Source organism: Sarcophilus harrisii, chromosome 3, assembly GCF_902635505.1.
Source record: "Sarcophilus harrisii chromosome 3, mSarHar1.11, whole genome shotgun sequence".
Lineage (NCBI taxonomy): Eukaryota > Metazoa > Chordata > Mammalia > Dasyuromorphia > Dasyuridae > Sarcophilus > Sarcophilus harrisii.
The window spans coordinates 84,842,337-84,850,082 of record NC_045428.1 but is presented as its reverse complement, the minus strand read 5'-3'; the positions used below and the strand labels follow the sequence as shown (position 1 = coordinate 84,850,082).

Below are 7,746 nucleotides of genomic sequence, written 5' to 3'. Positions count from 1 at the left end.
TGGAGGATTGCACATTGGTTTTAGGGAGAGGGGACAAAGAATCACATAATTTTTAAGTCATTGATAAACACTAACATAACTGTTGGTATCTATCTGTAAGATTCTCCTTTAGTGACCAAATAGTAGGAAAACATGCAATAGTAAGAACTGATTCAAAATTAATATCATCACCCCAATCATATTTAAAAACCTACTTTTTATTTTAATTAGGATACTAGGAAATAAATATTTCTCCTATCACTTTATAGACATTAAGGTTGGAAACTAAACTTTAGACATGGAATATCTTTTGTCTTATTAAGATAGTTGCCTTATCCATCCCCTAAAGGCTATAATTTACCCTTTTGCATTCAGATAGGATAGAAATAATTGCTGGGAGAAGCATCGTGTAGTCTTTGAAGGGAATGGTTAAGAAAGGAATTGAGTACTGATCATGCTGGTATATTAACCTAACATTGTATTTATCTTAACATATAATTTTTTTCTTTTTCAAGATTCCTATAAATAATATCTCAAAGTATCTTGAAATAGAGATATATCTGAGAACATGGAGGAATTATGCCAGTTTGGATATTTCTCTCATCAAGCTAGAAATGCTTGGATTTAGAATGATGTTAAATGCATAAAAAGTGTTTCTGGCAAACATGTGTCTAAAATACAAAGAATACAACAGCAGAAAAATAGACACATTAATGCACTGTTGGTGGAGGTGTGAATTGATCTAGCTATTCTGGAAAACAACTTGGAACTATGCCCCAAAAGTTACTGAATTGGGATAGGTAGGTGGTCCAGTGAAGAATTCAGGGCCTGGAGTCAGGAAGACTTGTATTCCTGACTTCAAATCTAGTCTCAGATAGGTATTTGACTCTGGGGAGGTTATTTAACACTGTTTACCTCAGTTTCCTCATCTATAAAATGAGCTAGAGAAGGACATGGCAAACCACTTCAGTTTCTTTGCCAAGAAAATCCAAATGGGGTCCCAAAGAAATGGACACAATTGAAACAATTGAACAACAATAACAAAAATCAAAGAGGAAAAATCTAATCAATTAGAAAATGATTATTATATGGTTACATAGACAGCCCTAATTGTTTGGCTTATAAATACATACATCTTGGGAAGACATTACAAATAATAAATCAAGAAGAAAAGAGAAATTGTGAGTTGTTTTTAATAAGTCCCTAACTTTACCCTGAAACCAATATCTTTAAAGTCAATATTCTTCCAGTAATATTAAATTCCTACAAAAGACAAAATACCACAATCTCCAATAAACTGTAGTTTCAGGTCACCTGAGAGGCAATGAAGAGACACCTGATGGGAATGATCAAGCTGCAGCATTGAACCAATGAAGAACTGCAAAAGAGAATCAGGGTAAAAATACTATCAATAAAAGGTGTGATCAATTAAAGGTATGAAGTGGGTTAGCCAGGTAGAAAAAATACAGGATAACTAACAGACAGTTGACACTTCCTTGGTACCCACACAATATGAAAAGATCTAGTCCAAGGTCTCCAGAATACTATGGAAATCCTTTGGTGGTCTATGAAAACCTTAGATTGGAGCTGCACACTATGAGATTGCAATCTGCATCACATTGCATGCCCACATTGATGAGATCACATGTCCATCAAAATAAGGACTGACACATTTTATATACTATTCCTTTCCAATATCTTCAAAGTAAGGAAAACTTTTTCTTCTTAAAGAAATAAATAGTTCACCTCTGTTACCTGTGTGATACCTAAGGCACCAAAAAAATAAGTTACTTCATTCAAATATACACAAGTCATTTATTGAGTCAAATTTATATGTTTATTTAGATAGCTAGCTAGCTAGCTATAGATTTAGCTAGCTAGATATAGATATTGATATCAATTTAGATAGATATATAGATGTGTGTATATGTCTATAATATATGCCTATGTGTGTATGAATACACATATATGCATTGAGAAGTTGGGAAGTATATTATAGATGAATCTGCATTTCTCAGATTAAATCAGCTATTTACTCCAAACACAAGCACTATTCTAAGGATTTTTAATAATCATGAAGACAATTATGCAAAAAGAATTTGTACCAAGTTTTAAAAGAATTCATCCATTCATGCCCAGCTCATGCTCTTGCGGCTTTGGGTGGGTATCCCTTGAAACCATGGTCCTTTGAACAAGGCCCCTGACTGGTGTGGGTCTGGCTGTCCCACCTTTATATTTTGGATAGGATAGACTGAGTCAGACTGTATGAGTAGGCAAAGATAGGTTGCAGTCTGCATTGCAGATCTCTTTATGTTCTTTCCTCCCAAAACTCACCCTTCTTTTAAACTTCCCTTTCCTTTTTTCTCTCCATTTTCCTTTTCAAACTTCTCTTTTTCTATCAAGGGTACCACAATCTTTCTAGTCTCCCAGATTTGCAATCTTAGTGCCATATTTATACGATTGCCAAATCTTGTTTATTTGTTTTTTTAGTTTCTACAACCCTTGTCATACCCAATCCATTTAATGGATTAAAAGAATCCATTAAAATACATTCATCCATGTATTTGTGTCCATACAATTAGCTCTCTCAAGTTTCTGTCCTTGAGAGACAAACATTTCCTTCCTGAGGAAAGAAAGTAAAAAGGAGTTTATCCTCATTAAAAGCATAAGTGAAGTGGATCAAGGAAAAATATAGAAATGATCTGGGGAAACTGTAGAAATGACCTGGGAAGGTCAAAGACTGAATATTGTACTCATTTAATGGAAATATCAGTGATGATTATTATCCCCACAAGATAACTCCAAATTTAAGTTTTTGTATGTCGCTGAAACCAAGGATCATGTCTTTTTTGTTTCCACCAACCCAAACAACCCAATAGCTATTTTTGAGAGTTTCCCCAGTACCTTGTTCTTCTCTTTGTCCCTCTTGTTCCTTAGTTATTGACTGCTTCTCTTTCCATCAATACAACTACCACAGGCTATGAAAGAAAGTTGAAATCCAAATCAGTGAACTGTGTAGCTCATTACAAGACTGATGGAGTAGGAAGTGGAAAATATTCACTAAATGAGGCTTGGAAATGATCTGAAAACTATATTCATCTATGTGATTACAACTGCCCATTAGCAGAGATAATTGGGAGTTGGCTGTATTCTTGTGGGATTCTTTAAAAGAACCTTTACAACTGAGAGATTCCCTGTGAGGTTAAGTCATGGCTCAGTTATGGTCTCCAAAAATTTCACATTAATGAAAGATGTAAGAGGAAGCCAGAAAAGTCTTCATCAAGTACTACTTTATTTACTTAAAATACAAAGGTTGTGAGTGATTTGAAGATGATTTGCTTTTGCAAGAGTACTTGAACTCTAGCCTCCAACATTTCTTCCAGGGACCCCCTTGAGAATCAGCATTGATGTGGGGATTGTTTTAGTTGTGTTGTTAATAATAACTGACTGAGACTGTCTGCCAAAAACATTTCACTGCAGGATTTAAAATATGCTTTCCAAGCCTACAACTAATGGGAAGCACTCTGATGTCAATGAATATGGGGTGGCAGTTGCCTGTTCATCAGGAATGCAAAACAACCAATTGTATGAATAGGAACACTGTGTTATGCTAACTTTTTTGCTATCCAGTTTGTGATGTTCTTCTAATTGCATCATTTATTACAAGCAAGAAATCAAAAAGAGAGCTGTCTTAAAGACCTAAGACCATTTTATAAAATCATTAGCAGGTTGAGTTGCCTTGCCCAAATCCAAGTAAGGCATCACTTACTAGGTACTCTGAATTATTAACCATGAAGACAATATGGATTAACACCTAAATACATTGTAGAGACTTCAAATTAATTCTTAATTTCTGACACAAAAATTGACTGAATGACATGGTTTTGTAGTCCTAGGGGAAGAAAAACTAAGCTTTGGAATGACTTATAAATCAGGCTTTTTATTTGTTTGTTTTTATTTTTAAGAGAGACAGTTCAGTATAATAGATTAAAAAGCTGGCTCTACAGTCAAGAAGATATAGTTTCAAGGTTTGACACATGCCAGTTAGGTAATTATAAGCAAGTTACTTAATCAGTTTACTCTAGGTAGTCCCCTAAAAGTATAATTATGGTAATTTACTTATCTATATCTGTAGAGGGAGTTTCACAAAAGGAGTTCTGATAAGATTTTATATTATTCTGATAAGATCACAGGTTCACCCCCCATCAAAAATAGATGAGCTTTTCAAAAATAATCCATTGCAGAAATAAGCCAGATTTGTCAGGATCCTTGCCAATAAGATTGCCCACATCAAGCCAGAAGGTTGATTGGGCCACCAAGAATAAGTCTGATGGTTAAGTTTATTTTGAAACATGGGAACTGCCCATCTCAAATCTCATTCTCCAAAGCCCATAAGGCTTTCTTCTAATAGCTGAACCCCTAATCTATCTGGATGATGCTGATCAACTTATAGATATGAGTGAAAGAGAAGGAATCTTTAGTCCTAGGAAAATGGAGCTTGTTTTAAGCACCTGAAGGACTTTTGCTGCCAAGAGACTTTGATCCATGAGAAATTCTAGGCTATAAATGTTTGTTGAATGTACAAATGAATGAGGTCAAATGGTAAGCCCCAAGAGTTGCCCAAAATTAAAGATCTCAACTAGGAAAAATCTATGTGAGAGAGAGAGAGAGAGAGAGAGAGAGAGAGAGAGAGAGAGAGAGAGAGAGTGTGTGAGTGTGTGTGTGTGCTCAGTGGGTGCTCTCCTTGGTTCTGAAACTATTTCTACTACCTGATGGTATGAAACTTTGCTGATGTTTATTTACCAGGTATGAGATGCAGCATAGCTTTTCTCTGCAATCACAATCTGGGCTATCTTGATTATCTTTAATCATGATAATTCAAGAATATCTGACCCTGGATTCTACAAACTTGTCTTTTGGTACTGTTACTAGTGCTCCTGGATTGCCTCCAGTTATATATGCTCAATCAGGATTCACAAGCCAGAGCTTGAGTACAAAGCAATGCTTACACAGTTACTGAAAATATCAATGCTGAGATCCATTTTTCTGGGGTCTACACCTTGTTGGGGTTGGTGGAAAGCTCTAAGCTGTTTGAAAGCCATTGAAACCATTGCTCTGAAAGCCATTGAAACCATTGCTCTGAAAACCATTGAAAGGGGGAAGAGTGGTACAATAGAAAGAGAGCCAGCTTTGGAGTCACAGGACATGAATTTGAATCTTATCATTGACACATTCATATCCCAGGGTCTCAGTTTCTTCTGTTAAAAAAAGGCTTACACTAGATACACTATTAAAAAAGACACTAGCCCCTTCCAGTTCTAGATCTATGATCTTATACCTGAACAGTACTGGTGGAGCCAGCTAGCTAAGAAAGCTGGACCTGGACTCAGGAAGAGTTGAGTTTGAATTGATCTCAGACATTTACTATTTGTATGATCATGGGGAAATTGATCTCTGTCTATCACACATTCCTCATCTGTAAAATGGGAAGAATAGCATTTACCTCTGAGGGTTATTATGTAAATAAAATGAGATCATATTTGTAAATTGTTTTGCAAACCTTAAAGAAGTGATTGTCCTTAACATGAAGGTATTCACTGTGATGCATGTTTACAAGAAAAATTTCAAGGTTGAAGAAACAAGTGTTTAATTTGCAATGATTATGATTTTTGCACCTCTTATTAAGAAATTAGTATGACAAGGACAAGGGGTACAACCAACCATCTGATGCACTATATACTAACAAGGGTAGATTTTGATTTGTATTATGGTGAAGAAGCTTTCTCAACAGATGTGGTACAGTCTTTTACTTGTCCCTGTTGTGGAAAAATGGGTTATACATAAATATCCCTTCAAGAACATGTTAGTTCTGAACATGCAGAAAAATCAACAGAAGTGATTTGTCCAATCTGTACAGCATTCTCTGGAAGAGACTATAAACACAATGATTTTGTAGCTCATCGCACACATAAACACAGATCCCCTAGAGATATAGATGAATTGAGTGGCATTTCACTCTGTCTTGGGCTTTAGAAAGTCCTTGGACAGTAGATCAAACATGCATTTTACTAGCAGTTCTACTGAGGGCCATTTTTTGCAGAGTTCATATACTCCAAGCAATAGGGAATCCTGTTGAAGCAATAAGAATCCTATTGCTGAGCTTTTTTCTCATTTATCAGGAATGAGACTTTCTGCAGGATGATAGTTCAATTTATTTGGCCCTTCGGCTTCCTAGTCACAACAGCTGCAGCTAGAACAACAATATTCACAGGCAGCACAGTAACAGCTGGAGACAGCCTGTAATGTAACCTGGCACACTAATATAGCAGTGTCACCAATACAATTACATAATTGACAACAACCAACATGTCAAATAGAGAAAACAATCAACTAACTATTCACAAATCTCCATTTCTTTTTACAAGGTTTACAAGATATCCCAAGATGTCAGAAACAGTATCAGCCAATGTCAAGTGATCAGACGGATCATAACCTGTTTATCCAAGACTTTCTTGTTTTGTTTTATTTGTTTATTTTTTTGGTTGAGGCAATTGGGGTTAAGTGACTTGCCCAGAGACACACAGCTAGTGAGTGTTAAATATTTGAACCCAATTTGAACTTGGGTCCTCCTGACTTTAAAATCAGTATTCTATCCACTGTGCCATCTAGCTTCCCCTTGTTCAAGACCTTCTACTGTCCACTTTGATGTATGAAGAAAGTTCCTGACTAGATGAGAATGAAGGGAAAAAGGATGTGGGTAATTGCAGATTTTAGTGCTATGGGCTGTGGAGCTATTGTGCTTTTAGATGTTGCTTTAGAAAACCTAAATTTAAAAGAGTTATAAAGGAAATGAGCCTCTATTACCTCCTCTTTGATAATATCCCAATTCACAAACAATATCCTTTGTGCTGTTTTTGCCAATGAAAGTGGACAGCAACCATCTACAAAGAAGTGGGAATAGTGAGTAATTTGCACTTCTTAAAAGTCTTCCTTGAGGCCAGGCTAGGTCATTATCATTTCACAATATTCTGTGTGAATTGTTTTATGAGTCTTTTCCATTTGCATTGTTCTAGTCATTTTATATGTTGTCTTCCTTGTTCTCCCACTATACTTTGCATCCATTCATATATAAATCTTCTTTTGCTCCAGAAAATTTAAAATAAAATAAACATATAGCAAAACAAAAATAATGATACCAGATGTCCATTCAATCCTAGAAAAGCCTCTAAATTACATTTCCAATGCTTATAAATCTGAAGGCCATAAAAGTTATCTTTGAATTTCTTCAGTGTCTTCATTTAAACTCTAAGAAGAGCAAAATCTACCAGTAACATTTCCACCGATTTTAATTTGTAAACTGGTTTCCACAGAAATGACATCTTGTTTATATACTCTGCATTTTGTTTCAGAGAAGCAATAAAATTCAATAAAAATCTAATATAGCAAAAATGCAGAAATTGAGAATAATGACTTGCACATGGATAGAATGGGGCTGGTTATTTTCCACTCTAAAAAATAAACACGATTAGAGGGGAAGACCATTTGAAAACAACAATATATATAATTAGTGAGAACAATGCAGAACACTAGTTGGCCAACAGCTTCAACAGAATTAGACACAGTGTTGGGACCGCTGATGTAGCACTTGTGGTTTGCCTCAATAGCATAAATACAGCAAGAAATCAGATGGAATTTTTCTCACTTGTCAGAGCTATAGAAAAGAAGAAGAGGTCTCCCTGACTCTGGACACTGTTGTGACAGACTTGT

The 7,746-nt window shown here is 35.6% G+C and overlaps 1 pseudogene; it reads left to right on the top strand.

The window, feature by feature from the left end:
- Window positions 1-5,658: 5,658 nt before the first annotated feature.
- Window positions 5,659-7,464, top strand: LOC111720042 (annotated as a pseudogene).
- Window positions 7,465-7,746: the final 282 nt, after the last annotated feature.